Source organism: Lepidochelys kempii, chromosome 8 (assembly GCF_965140285.1).
Source record: "Lepidochelys kempii isolate rLepKem1 chromosome 8, rLepKem1.hap1, whole genome shotgun sequence".
Taxonomy (NCBI): Eukaryota; Metazoa; Chordata; order Testudines; family Cheloniidae; genus Lepidochelys; species Lepidochelys kempii.
The window spans coordinates 101,817,793-101,831,411 of NC_136387.1; positions in this window are offsets into that span (position 1 = coordinate 101,817,793).

A 13,619-nucleotide genomic window follows, 5' to 3' on the forward strand; every position below is an offset into this window, starting at 1 on the left:
GCCTCTGCTCTTTTTTCTTAATGCTTGTCATTCAGTATTTTTTCCCCTCCATTTTCATGAGCTGTAACTGCAACCTGATGTCAGTGGGTGTTATAACTGATGATGGGAGTCAACTGCAGTCTCTTTAGCTCAAGCTGTAGGGAGCCCAGTACTGCCAACCTCAAGCATGAGTGTAGCTTTAAAAAAATAAAAGGCAAGATTGACTTAAAAATCATGAGATCCTTTTAACAATAATAAAACCTGTTCCTTTTCTCTGCCTTTTCCAGCTCTTCTCTGCAACCAGGAGGGCTAGAAATTTCACTTATTTTCAAAAATAAAAGCTGAGATTCTCTTGCCACCTCTTGATTCCAAGAGCTGGGGATTTAAGAAAAACACCGAACAGCATGAGACACACAAAAGTTGGCAACATGGAGACTCATGCTATTAGTTGTGGTGGTCATCATGCTACATTTAAGTGCAACATGTTGGACACTAGTGGCTCTGACACTGACCTGGACTTGAGGAGATTTGGGTTCAAATCCCAGCTCTGTCATGTGCCTCCCGTGCCTCAGTTTCCCCATCAGGAACTAACAATACTGACTTTCTTTGTACTGTGATTTGATATCTGAAGATGAAAAGTGCTATATAAGTTGTAGTTATTATTGTTCTATTTCCAACTTCCATGATTCAGCCAACTCCGATGATAAATATTTTGTGTCTCTTAGCATGAGCAGAGAAGGGGAGAAATCCTACACATAGAGAAAGAATTAAATTAAAAGCAAAAGAAAGAAGGATAATAGGAAGGGGGAAAGGTGTTAAGGGACCCCTCCTGTTTTAATGTGCTCATTTTGAACGTGTCCATTGTGATCGAGAGCAAATTAGCTGCGTTGCTTGACTGCTAAAAGTTCCCATTGGAGAAAAAAACTCCCCCTTCACATGTGTCCTCACCTCTTATTTATGAAACAAACTGACATTATTTTAACAATGGAGAAAATGGCGTTGCCATCCTATTCTTGAGTCTCTGTGATGAGGGCTCAGTGGAGAGAACATAAGAACGGCCATACTGGGTCAGACCAAAGGTCCATCTAGCCCAGTATCCTGTCTTCCGACAGTGGCCAATGCCAGGTGCCCCAGAGGGAACAAACAGAACAGGTAATCATCAAGTGATCCATCCCCTGTTGCTCATTCCCAGCTTCTGGCAAACAGAAGCTAGGGACACCATACCTGCCCATCCTGGCTAATAGCCATTGATGGACCTATTCCCCATGAACGTATCTAGTTCTTTTTTGAACCCTGTTATGGTCTTGGCCTTCACAACATCCTCTGGGAAAAAGTCCCACAGCCTGATGGTGCGTTGTGTGAAAAAATACTTCCTTTTGTTTATTTTAAACCTGCTGCCTATTAATTTCATTTGGTGACCCCCTAATTCTTGTGTTATGAGAAGGAGTAAATAACACTTCCTTATCTACTTTCTCCTCACCAGTCATGATTTTATAGACCTCGATCATATCCCCCTTGGTGTCGTCTCTTTTCCACGCTGAAAAGTCCTAGTCTGATTAATCTCTCCTCATATGGCAGCCATTTCATACCCCTAATCATTTTTGTTGCCCTTCTCTCTACCTTTTCCAAGTCTAATATATATTTTTTGAGATGGGCGACCACATCTGCACACAATATTCAAGATGTGGATTTACCATGGATTTATATAAGGGCAATATGATATTTTCTGTCTTAGTATCTATCCCTTTCTTAATGATTCCCAACATTCTGTTTGCTTTTTTGGCTGCTGCTACACATTGGGTGGATGTTTTCAGAGAACCATCCACAATGACTCCAAAATCTCTTTCTTGAGTAGTAACAGCTAATTTAGACCCCATCATTTTATATGTATTATTGGGATTATGTTTTCCAAAGTGCATTACTTTGCATAATGAACTGAGCTTCCATTTAAACAAAGTCAACCTTTAGAAATGCTTTAATACATGAGGAGGGTAATTGTTTTTTAAAATATATCATTATCAAGCGATGTGTAGAAATAAATACTTTTTAAATGGGTGAGCCTACAGCACTTGATATAAAGCACTTACAAACTAAGCTACATACAATTATTAACTCTATGAGTGTGTGTGTGTGTGTGTGTGTGTGTGTGTGTGTATAAAAACAGCCATACTGGGTCAGATCAATAATCCATCTAGCCCAGTATCCTGTCATCTAAGCGTGGACAGTGCCAGAGGCTTTGTAGAGAATTAACAGAACAGGGCAATTTATAGTTATCCACCTCTGTCATCCAGTCCCAGCTTCTGGCAGGTGGAAATTTAAGGACATCCAGAGCACAGAGTTATGTTCCTGACCATCTTGGAATATCCGCTAATGGACCTATCCTCCATGGACTTATCTAATTCTTTTGGCCTTCACACCACCCCCTGGCGAGGAGTTCCACAGGTTGACTGTCTGTTGTATGAAGAAATGCTTCCTTTTGTTTGTTTTAAACCTGCTGCCTATTAATTTCATGGGGTGATCCTTGGTTCTTGTGTTATATGAAGGGATCAATAAGATTTCCTTATACACATTCTCCACACCATTCACACTTTTGTAGACCTCAGTCATATTCTCCTTATGCGTCTCTTTCCTAACTTGAACAGTCCCAGTCTTTCCTCGTATTGAAGTCGTTCCATACCCCTAATAATTTTTCTTGCATTTACAGCACAGCTCATTTTATAATGGCTAGCATCACATGCATTCTGTGGTGTAATCTTGCAGTGACATGGACTGGACTAGCGATAAGTCTTTTCCACTTCCACTTTCTATGATCCTATAATAATTTGTTTGATAAAAAATAGCATTCTTCTATTAGCCATTTGCAGCAAATTATCTAAACAGGCTCCTTGGATTTGTATAGTTTCCAGAAAGCTCATTTTAAAAAAAGACACCTCATTTTAGTTTTTCTAGGTGAAATTCACCATTTAGCAGCAAGAGGTCTATGCACCCCTTAAGCATTCAAAATAGGGCACAGCTGGGACTGAAACAGAGCACAGCACTCTGAATACGCTGATCTTCACCTTCTGAGATCAGCTGGCAACACCCTGAGGAGCTGGGCTAGGCGATGTTCATGTTCTACTCTTCACTTTAAACAGTTGTCCAAGTTGGTTTTTTTTGGTATGAGAGCTCACTGGCCTGCAGAGGAGACGTTGGCCTGTGAGCAACATGGCGCAAACACCCATTGCGTGTTTATCGGTAGCATGGTTGATCGCTGCCTCACAGCTGCTTATCACCCTGCCCTTTCCTATGCTGTCATCCCACACCAGCAGGAAAAAGAGCTGATAGTTTGCATGTACTTTATCTCTCTCTCACTGACACCTCACCCCATCCCTCTTCATCGCCAGGAAAACTTCACCCTCCCCGGTGTATTTCTGTTAAACTTAACTGCCTTCAGGATCCTGTTCTCCTTTGCTCATTTTGTTTTGCGTGCGCTTGAGAACGGGCTGTTGGTTTTGCAAATAATCAGACCGAGGAATTAAAAGCACGAGCAAGATACCATTAGAACATTGGGACAACGGGCCTGACCCCAAACCCACTAATGCCAATGGAAAGACTCCCACTGATTTCAGTGGGGTTGGGATCAGGACCTTAGCAAAGCAGTTTAAGTTCAACCCATACAAAATAGTCCATGAACAGACTAAGGTCCAGATCCTCTGAGTTGTTTAGGTACCCATTTCCCATTGAATCAATGAGAGTTAGGCACCTAAATCCCTGTGAGGATCTGAATTTAACATGCCATGGTGGGATGTATAAATCCCACACCAACCACGAAGGGATTAACTAGATCCCTAGAGCTCTAATTAGCCTCACCTCCTTACATCTGCAGGCTTAGGGAGGAGTGCAAAGGAAGGAGATCAGTGCAGTGAGGGGAAGGAGATCCAGGAGTGAGGGACGCTGGAGTTCTTGCTCTGTGAGAAGGGCTTGACAGAAGCTGGGTGGAGGGAGAACCTAAGATGGCCTCAAAACTCAAGCCCAGGCTAAATGGAAGTTGCATAGCTTGTATTCGTGTCTGTGTTCTGAGAGTTGCTGAGGGACTCCAGGGGGCTGCTGCTCTGGAAGAAGAGTGAGGCTGAAAAGGAGGCATTGAAGAAGTGGTGTTTGCCATTGTTTTGTGGGCCATTATTTGTTTGGGACATTGACACCCTGGAAGGGATGGAACTAAAGGGTGACCTGGCTGGCAGGCCGAGTCACCACCACTGAAGTCCCGGGGAAAGAGAGGCAGAGGCTCGAAGTGCTGTCCTTTTTTGTATGGCAAGAGAAGTCCAGAGCAGTGAGTTGGTGGGTAGCTTTGGGCGTGGCTTGTTGGAACTGTGACAAATGATCGAAGTGGGCACTGATTTACAGTGGGGTCCATAGTTTGCAACTGGTGGCCAAAGTCGCATTGTGCCTTGTCTCTCGTCTTCCAAAGGTGAAAGGGAGGTGACAGCGGCTGCCTTGCAATGTTCTAAAATGGCTCAATGTGGACTGTTGTTTCCGGGGACGGGTGAAGCCTGTACGTTATTTTGTGGGGTCAGCAATCAGGTGCTTGTCTGGGACTTTCACCTTATCCCAGAATTCTTTCCAGGGTGAGTCAGGATTTCACGAGCACATGTTCAGAGCACTAGCCCAACCCGCAAAAGGCTTGCCAGACTTCAGACATGGGGACAAGACAACAGCATTCAGATGGTGCTCCCTTGGCATGTTATTGACTAACACAACGAATGTCATCAGAAGGCCAGGGGACACAGATGTGTTGATCTCCTGGTATGATTAGCAACATGAAATGCTGTGTCATGCCATGAGAGGGTGCTCTGGGATAGTCAGTCCAGGACAGAGCCCAATCCAGAAAAGCTCCTGAATACATGTTTCACTTTAAGCATGTGACTAGTTCCATATTTTTCAAAGCAGCTACTCACACGCTTAAAGCTAAGTGTGTGCTTCAGTGCTTTGCCGGACTGGGACCTTAAAAAGGATTTGATCAAATCTACAAATTCCAGTGCAGTAGATCTTAAATCATATACATCCAGGTTACAGATGCAATACTGCATTAAAGAGAAGGAGTATCTACCTCAGGTGAACATGTGAAAATAAGAGAGGGCCAGGATAGGTGCATAAAATGAGTGCATAAAGAAAAATATAAATAGATGGGAAGAAATCCTGCATATGAGGCTCTCATGGACTTTAATGGGAGCTTGTCTGCTTAGGTAGTGCCTGCATAGACCCTGTGTCGCCCTTCTGCAGAATCTTATACTGAATGCATCCAGGAGAAGAATTCAACCCACTGGTAGCCCATAACTGGAGTGTGACTAGAAATGAAGAAATACTAGGGGAGAATAATTCCCTGCACTTTAGAACTGAGTGAAATTCTGTGGCCTGTGTGATGCAGGAGGCTTAGTATGAGATACTAAATGAGCCTAAAAAGAAAAGGAGGACTTGTGGCACCTTAGAGACTAACCAATTTATTTGAGCATGAGCTTTCGTAAAAAGCGAAAAGCTCATGCTCAAATAAATTGGTTAGTCTCTAAGGTGCCACAAGTCCTCCTTTTCTTTTTGCGAATACAGACTAACACGGCTGTTACTCTGAAACCTGTCTAAATGAGCCTAGTGCTTCCTTCTGGCCTTAAAACCTATGAATCTAGAATAACAGGATCAAAGCCAGGCTATAGGATGATCTGGCTCCAGGAGGCTAGCTGCAAAATCAGATCCAGAAGTATGATGATGTTTATAATGGGCCAGTCCAAATCCTCCCTGCATATCTAGAGAAAGACAGAGAAGCAACATTCAGCTCCATGCTTGTAACAGAATTTTCCCAAAGAAAGGGGTAGTTTTCAGTTCTGGGTACTGGTTCAGGCCCATCTCCATTGGATCCATCTTCCTCGTAAATGAGCGACATTATAAAAAGAATCAAATATGTTCTTATTTGCGATGGTTTCCTAGCTGCTGTTCAGAGTGGCATTGCTGAGTAAAGCCATGTTTAAAAACAGGACACTGGGGAATCATTCAGATTTTACTTTAATTCAATCACCTGCAACGTAGAGGTAGCCCAAAACGTCTGCAGCAGCTGTTTACTCAAAAGTGGAAGAATTCAGCCTTATAGAACCAATGTGTATTGTCAGCGTGGGTGGCAAGGTGTGCCCTGGGGCAGGAGTACTTTACTGGGCCTTGGCTGATTGTGCCACATTCTCTAATGCCTGAAGAGCCCACTCTGCTGGAAATAACCCATGTGGAAAATGAGTGAGCCCCTACAGAATGCCCTCCAAATGTTTCCATAGGTCCTGATCCAAAGCCCACTGAAATCAAGGGTTAGGCTCCTATCGAGGCTGCGTTGGCTGCTTACCAAATGCTCCAAACTGTCCAGACTGAAATTCCGTACACACCCAAATCCCCCAGTGGGAATCCATGTGAAATTTGGATGCACAGAGAACACAGGCTCAATCCCATTATTTGTATAAAGAAGAACAGATTGCAGCTGTCCACATCTTTAATACAGAGGTGGGGCTTGTGGTGAGTGCAGGTGCTTGCTGTCAACTGTCCAGCTTGATCACCATGGCCCCTAAGATGTGTGCTTGGCCCATGAGTTCCATATTATTTCCATATTACCTGACTTCCCGTATAACACAGGCTATCGAAACTTCCCTGACCTATTTCCTGTTGGAACGACAGCAGATCTTTCAGAAAAAACATCCAATCTTGATATAAAAATTGCCCATAACCCTTGGTAAATTGCTCCAATGATCAATCGCCCTCACTGCTAGAAATGTATGCCTTATTTCCAGCTTGAATTTGTCTAGCTTCAACTTCCAGCCATTGGCTATTGACAAACCTTTGTCTAGTGTTGGAGAGCGGAGACATTTTTAACTCAAAACAGCTCAATGAAAACCTTCATGGAAGATGGTCATAGTGGCCAAAATTTTCTGCATTTTGATGAAAAATAAAATCCCCAATTTTTTTTTTTTTTTACTATTTTTGTTTTGGTATTTAGAACATCAAAAAGTGTGCATGGTTTTTTTCCGTTTGTTTTTGGGGTTTTTTGCAAAACTTTTTCACAGGGGATTCTGAAAAAACCTCACCCAAATACTTCAAAATTTCCCACTGAAAATAATTCAGCTTTTGACCAGCTGTATTTGTTTGGTTTTTGAACTACAGGGCTTGGAGAACTGACATGTATTCACAGGCCCAATGTGCATCACTGTTCTCTTTGATGCTTACTTACGTGAAACAGATTAGAGACCTGTAGATAGAATCTTAGGGCATCAGTCTCCCCTACAAGGGAATAAACCACACAGCAGTGTGGAAACATATTGAGTTTCAACTTGTAGAGTAAATGTTTCCAATGGGGAGGGAGGGACTTCTCTGAAGAGGCTGTGAGATGAACCTTCACAAATAACAGTGTCAGGACAAATTAATTGGCTACGTGCATCCTTTCCAAAGGTGATCAGCATTTTGGCATGCTCTTACCATGGGAAATGTCTTGGCAAACAGTGGTTCTCCTCTTGTTTCATAAACTCTAAGCCCAAAAATTCAAAGGCATGAAAAATGCATTCTGTTTTTGTTTGTTCATTCAAGTGTCTACCATGTAATGCCCTAAAAAGCTCAGTGATAGAACGCCAGCTGGGCGTTTTCAGAAAGGTCTTGCGTTGCACCAGAATATACAGTGTAACCAACCAGAAATATTCAAGCCCTTCCTCACAATCCATTGGTTTTGTCAATTTAATCCCCAGTGCCATGTTCTTATTTAATACTTGCAACCGTCAAAGTAACTGGGATTGGGGTTAGATTAAGAAAATAAATAAATACAAAGGAGAAGTTGGTAAATATACTTAGTTCAGACAAAAGAAAAGCAAAACCACAATAAGGTCACTCTGACTTTTGAAGATTTCATCTTTAAGCTTGATTATCTGCATACAATTAGGGAAAAAAAAGACAGGCTTTCTGGAATGATCATGTTACAATTCAGTCTAAGCTGCCATTCAGTGCTTTTTTCATGTACCTGTATTGTTAATGGGATTCCCACAGTCATAAATTAAAATATGCTGAAACCCAGGATCCCTACACTCCCAGACCCGAGAGTGATGAGAAAGCTTTACCTCCTCATTATTATACAGAATCAGCAATGGGACCGAGTAATTTATTGCTCTCTGAAACGACTCAGTATGTCCCTTTTCCCATGCACTTGACAGAGCTCAGCTAGTTATCTGCCTTGCCTCAATATTCCTAGTGCAGGACAAAAGCTGCATCAAACTAACTGGACCCAGGGGAGAAGAAGTGGCCATATCAGATGTATTTACTAGATGACCCCGAAGTAAGCAGAGATCAGTATCCTATCAGCTCTCATTCAAGAACTGGGGCATGGCTAATAAAGGTGGTGGCGGCCAGTGAGGGAAATGCAAGTTTAAAAAAAAAAAGAAAAAAATGTTTTGAGCCTTTTCCTCATTGAATCTCAGTTAAACTAAGGCCTTAAAATGGTTATAATTGCATGTGTAAAGGGGCTTTAAAGTGAGTGCATCTGAGGGTATCTCTGCCCTGCAAGTGAAAGTGTGTAACAGTCCTCACTTGAGGAGCATGGCCTAGTGGTCACAGCTACAACACCTTACTGCCAGTGGGAGGGTTGTGGGGTGGGGAGCCCGGGCCCTTCCACTCCCTTTCCCTGGTGGGGAAACCCAAACCACAATAAGTAAGAGGGGGTTACCAGTGTCTAAGGTCCGGAGGATACTTCCCTCTCTGGTTGTCTCCAGGGTGGGTCCTCCCTTCCCTCAGGGAGGGCCCCTTTGGGCAGCTGTGTGGGAGTCTTAGGCTCCCCTCTGCCCTGGTCTGCTGGAGCTGTGGGCTGCAGATCTGCTCACCTCCAGCTCTGCCACCCAGTGAGCTAATCCCCTGTCTTTTAATTCCTCCCGCAGATGGAGCATTTGCTGCAGGTGTGACGGGGTGGGGCTGGCTGAGCCCAGACCACTCCCTTCACCCCTCGTTGCCCAGTGTGGGGTTTGTACACCCCATCACAAGGTGTGATTGCCGTATGGGCTGATTGAAATGTACCAGCTTGAATCTAGCTACCCCAGGTAACAATAGCAGTGAAGCTGTGGCAGCATGGGCTTCTGGCCATGTCGTCACCACTATTGTGATCGGCGCTAGCTAGATTAAAGCGGGCCTGGATATGCCTCTCTGTGCTACAGTCGCACCTTTCCCTTGCTGTGTGGACATCCCCAAACCGAGAATCAAGCCCATGATATAAGTCAGGGGTTCTCAACCTTTCCCTTTCTGAGGCTCCCCCAACATGCTATAAAGACTTCACGGCCCACCTGTGACACAATAACGGTTTTTCTGCATATAAAAGCCAGGGCCGGTGTTAGGGTATAGCAAGCAGGGCAATTGCCTGGGGCCCCACGCCACAGGGCCCCCCATGAAGCTAAGCTGCTCAGGGTTTGGCTTCAGCCCTGGGTGGTGGGGCTCAGGGCTCAGCCCCGTGCAGTGGGGATTCAGCTTTCTGCCCTGGGCCCCAGTGAGTCTAATGCTGGCCCTGCTTGGTGGACACCCTGAAACCTGCCTGTGGCCCCCCAGGGGACCCTGGACCCTTGATTGAAAACCACTGATTTAATGTAGACGCTACTGCAAAACGCTAACAGAGGGTGCCGAAACCCTGGGGCCAATCCTGCAACCTTCACTTACCTCATTTGTTCTGGCTCCCATGAGTGTCCCCCTGACCTCAACGGGCCTTGTTGCATGAATTAGGGATGCAGGACTGGTCTGTTTTCATGATACGTGTTCCAAAGCTCTACGATCCTCGAGCACCCCAAAACTGCACTTGGAATGCAGGATTGGGCCGTCTCCCTGGATCTTCACCGGTTCTCCTCTGTGTCCTTCATTTCCTTATTCCTCCGCCCCCGCAATATATAATATAAATGGTTCAGCAATTGCTACTGGTAGTTATGGAGTCTAACAGGGCAATAGGTTGCTTACAAGCGTGGACTATAACGATCCTTAACACCTCATACTGATATGCTTATAACCATTGGTAACACTTAATCGTATTTATTATGGTAGTGCCTAGCGACCAGCCCAGACCGTGGCCCCATTGTGCTAGGCATAGAACGACCACAGAGTAACGGACACAGGCTACTCACGCCTGTGAAGTCTCTGTAAGCCACTTAGAAATGGAACCTTATTATCAAATGTAACCAAAGGCTCATAATGCTCCCTTTGACTTAGGGAAGGGAAATACAGCTACAGAGGCCTTGAGAGGCGTTTTCAAGTTTGTCGCTGTTTTGTTTGTTCGTTTTTTTAGCTCCTTGCAGACCTAGTGATGGAGAGTTGTTCCAAGAAGCCACCGTGACCTTTCCGGTGGCAACAATTTGCCATTGTTTTTGTGCAGACTTGGCTCTATTTTTACACTCTGTTTTGCTGATAGGGGGAAAGGGAATCCCTTGGGAATCTAGCAGTTAAGAGGAGGGAGTGGCTGCAGCTCTGTTAGAAGTGTCTGGGAACTATGATCTGTTTGCCGGAGATTTGTCTAGATGAAGCTCCAGTGCAATTGCTGGGCTTGCAGTGGCGAGGTCTGCTGATTCCTCGTGCCAGGAATTGTCACTCCCAGCACACAAAAGGGAGCCTCCTGAAAACCCTCACTCCCACTGATGAGGCATGCTCGTGGGTTGTCCCATTGACATCATGACACTACTCATGTCATTAAAGTTTTCCCAGGCCACGCTTACTGAAGATGCTTTGTTATTACTTGTATTACAGCAGTGACTAGAGGCCAGGCACACAGCATGAGACAGAGTTTGCCTTAAAGATCTTACAATCTAGAGACAAGACAAAGCAGGGATTATTAACCCCATTTTACAGATGGAGAAAATGAGCCACTGATGGATTAAGTGACTGGCCTACGGTCATAAAGGACGTTTTGTGGTAGAGCCAGGAATTAGACCTATATGCCTTTAGTCTCAGTCCAGTACTTTAACCACAGGGCTAACTTTTCTCTTTAAAACAGCTTCTCTAACCAGCTTTTCTGTTTAGTTGCTTATGAACTCCCCTTCTCAAGATGCATCTCAGCATGGCCACATGTTGACCTTCTTTTGGTGGTGTTATTTGTCATGCTTGATTTAAAGGTGGCTAACTTGCGTCGCAGTGAAGTTACATGGCAGCGCTGGGAAACAGAACCCAGGCATCCTGGGCACCTCCTGCTGGACAGCACTTCCTCATTAATATACAGAGGAACAATATATGACTATTTAAGTTACTTTGTACACTGCCCTCACCTTTCTAACATGATTTCTTTTTTAGCTTCTGACCTGGGTGCTCTGGAAAGTATAAGCAGTAAAATCCTTAGGTACTGCTGGCATGAAGCAAGAAGGTTTTCTGCATACTGAGCCCCTCTCTGCCCTATAGCTCTGTCAATCCAACCCATTCCTGACCTACAACAGCCTTACTATGCCAGCGCTACAAACCTGCTATGTCTTCTACAGCCCTGCCGGCGGAGGACGATCTGAATCTGCACGACCTCTGATCTTTCAGTTCTGGGCTCAGCCACTCAGCTCTGCCAATGCACCTTGATCCTGATATTTTAATCCTGGGCCCAAGGGTGGTTGTTTCTGCTTCAAATCAGTGCACAAACTGACCGGTTAGATACCCTACCCTCTCCTCCCACTCAAAGGGCCCAGGTTGTATGTAACTAGTCCTGCCACTAGTTAGTTAGAATTCGGATCTTGCCAGTCAATTTTATATACACTTCCCTTAAGCAGTAACAGCTGGCTCTCCAAACAGACAGCGTATGTACCCGCTATGAAATAACCAAGATGTAAATCAGGTACAGCTCAACTAAAGTCACTGGGACTAAATGACTGGTACAAATGCGAGCAGATTCCGGCATGATATTTGCAGCTCTTATGCACCTTTCAGCCTCCGTCATGACCCACAATCTAATCAAAGCCTTCAATTATCTGCTGTGACACATGGCGGGCTTTGGGACTGATCTAAAGCCCGTTGAAATCAGTGGAAAGATTCCCATTAGCTTCAGTGGGCTTCAGAGCAAGCCACTTTTCACATGCTGTCCTGCCTCCTCAGACAGGGTAGTTGATAGCATCTGGTGCTATGAATGTAGGAGTCTTTGAGAGCCAGTATGACCATTCTGGAGCATAGGAATTTAATGCTTCTAGAAATACGTTCAAATGCAGGGCACTGGAGCAGAAATGAAAACCGTTAACACCCAAAACCAGCGGTTATGTTATAACGACTAGCACACAAGGTAGTGTCAACTCTCTTCAGCGTGCCAAATCTGCGTTCTCCTCAAGGAAGCGGGAAAGGGGATCTGGAAATACAGAGAAACGTTGTATGAAGTTGCCTTTGGGGCCACACTGTATCTTGTTAGTGACTTGCTATCGCAGAGGTTCTGGGCAGCGATGGGCAAGCCCCGCCTGGGATCAGGAAACGTACATGGAGACTTGAAATGACTCCCCTTTGCTGTACCTCTGGTTTGCAAATCAGCGGTCTGCATTTCCGATTTCATACCTGCCCTCCAAAGCAAAACCGCAGGCTTGTGGAGAGAAACACGGCTTCCCACTGCTCTTCGTATGCGACCAGACACCATGCTATCACTGGCATGGACGTACTATAGGGAGGAGAGCCACATAAGTCCCTATTGTTAATTACATTATTTTGCTAGCACCGAGAGACTCCAACAGGCTCTGTTGTGCTAGGTTCTGTACAAACACATGGTAAGAAACAGCCCCTGCCCTGAAAAGCGTCTAATAGAAAAGACACACAATGGGTGAGAGGGGAAATAGCAGGGGGAAGGGAAATGACTAGCCCAGTGCAGCTCATTGCCACAGCCAGGAGTAGAAACAGGACTCCTGACTCGCTCTCCGCTGTCCTATCCACTAGACAACACTGCCTTCCTGATAAAGAGAGGAGACTGGCTAGATTTGTGCTGCAAATATTACGTGAGGCGCATAATACAATGTGGCTGACTAGATTTTTAGTTTTTTTATAATTTCAGCGGGAAACATTGATGTTTATTTTTAAGCGGTTTTTTTAGATTTTTATTCACAGTTGCGTGAGATTATGGTGGGGGTGGGAGGTGTTGGACAATAATTATTTAATGCCGGTAGGCATTGAGAGTTACAAAGTTAAAGTTTTTCAGCCGTTCAACCACAAATTGTCAACATTGCAGGTCAAATATACACAGTAAATGTCCTTAAATCAAACTGTAATAAGTTCTCAAGTAGCATTTTTCTTTCTTTGCCTCTCTGTACATTTCAGTTCTTATCGCTAGAAATAATTTTGGGGGGTTACTTTTTGGGGTGCACAGTGAAATCGATGTTTACTGATAAAAATCGAATCCTTCCAAATGTAAACACAACCTTTAGGGTTTTCAGTTTTAAGCAGAAACTTTTAAGCCATGCAGTCAGTGTGGACTTCTGCTTATAAACCGACGCGATATGGCCCAGTACTATTGCAAGGTCAGGCTTGACAAAGCCCTGGCTGGGATGATTTAGTTGGGGACTGGTCCTGCTTTGAGCAGGGGGTTGGGACAAGATGATCTCCTGAGGTCCCTGCCAACCCTGATCTTCTATGATTCTACACGCATACCAACGGTGCATAAGAAAGGGAGCCAAAGACTGAAAATACTAATA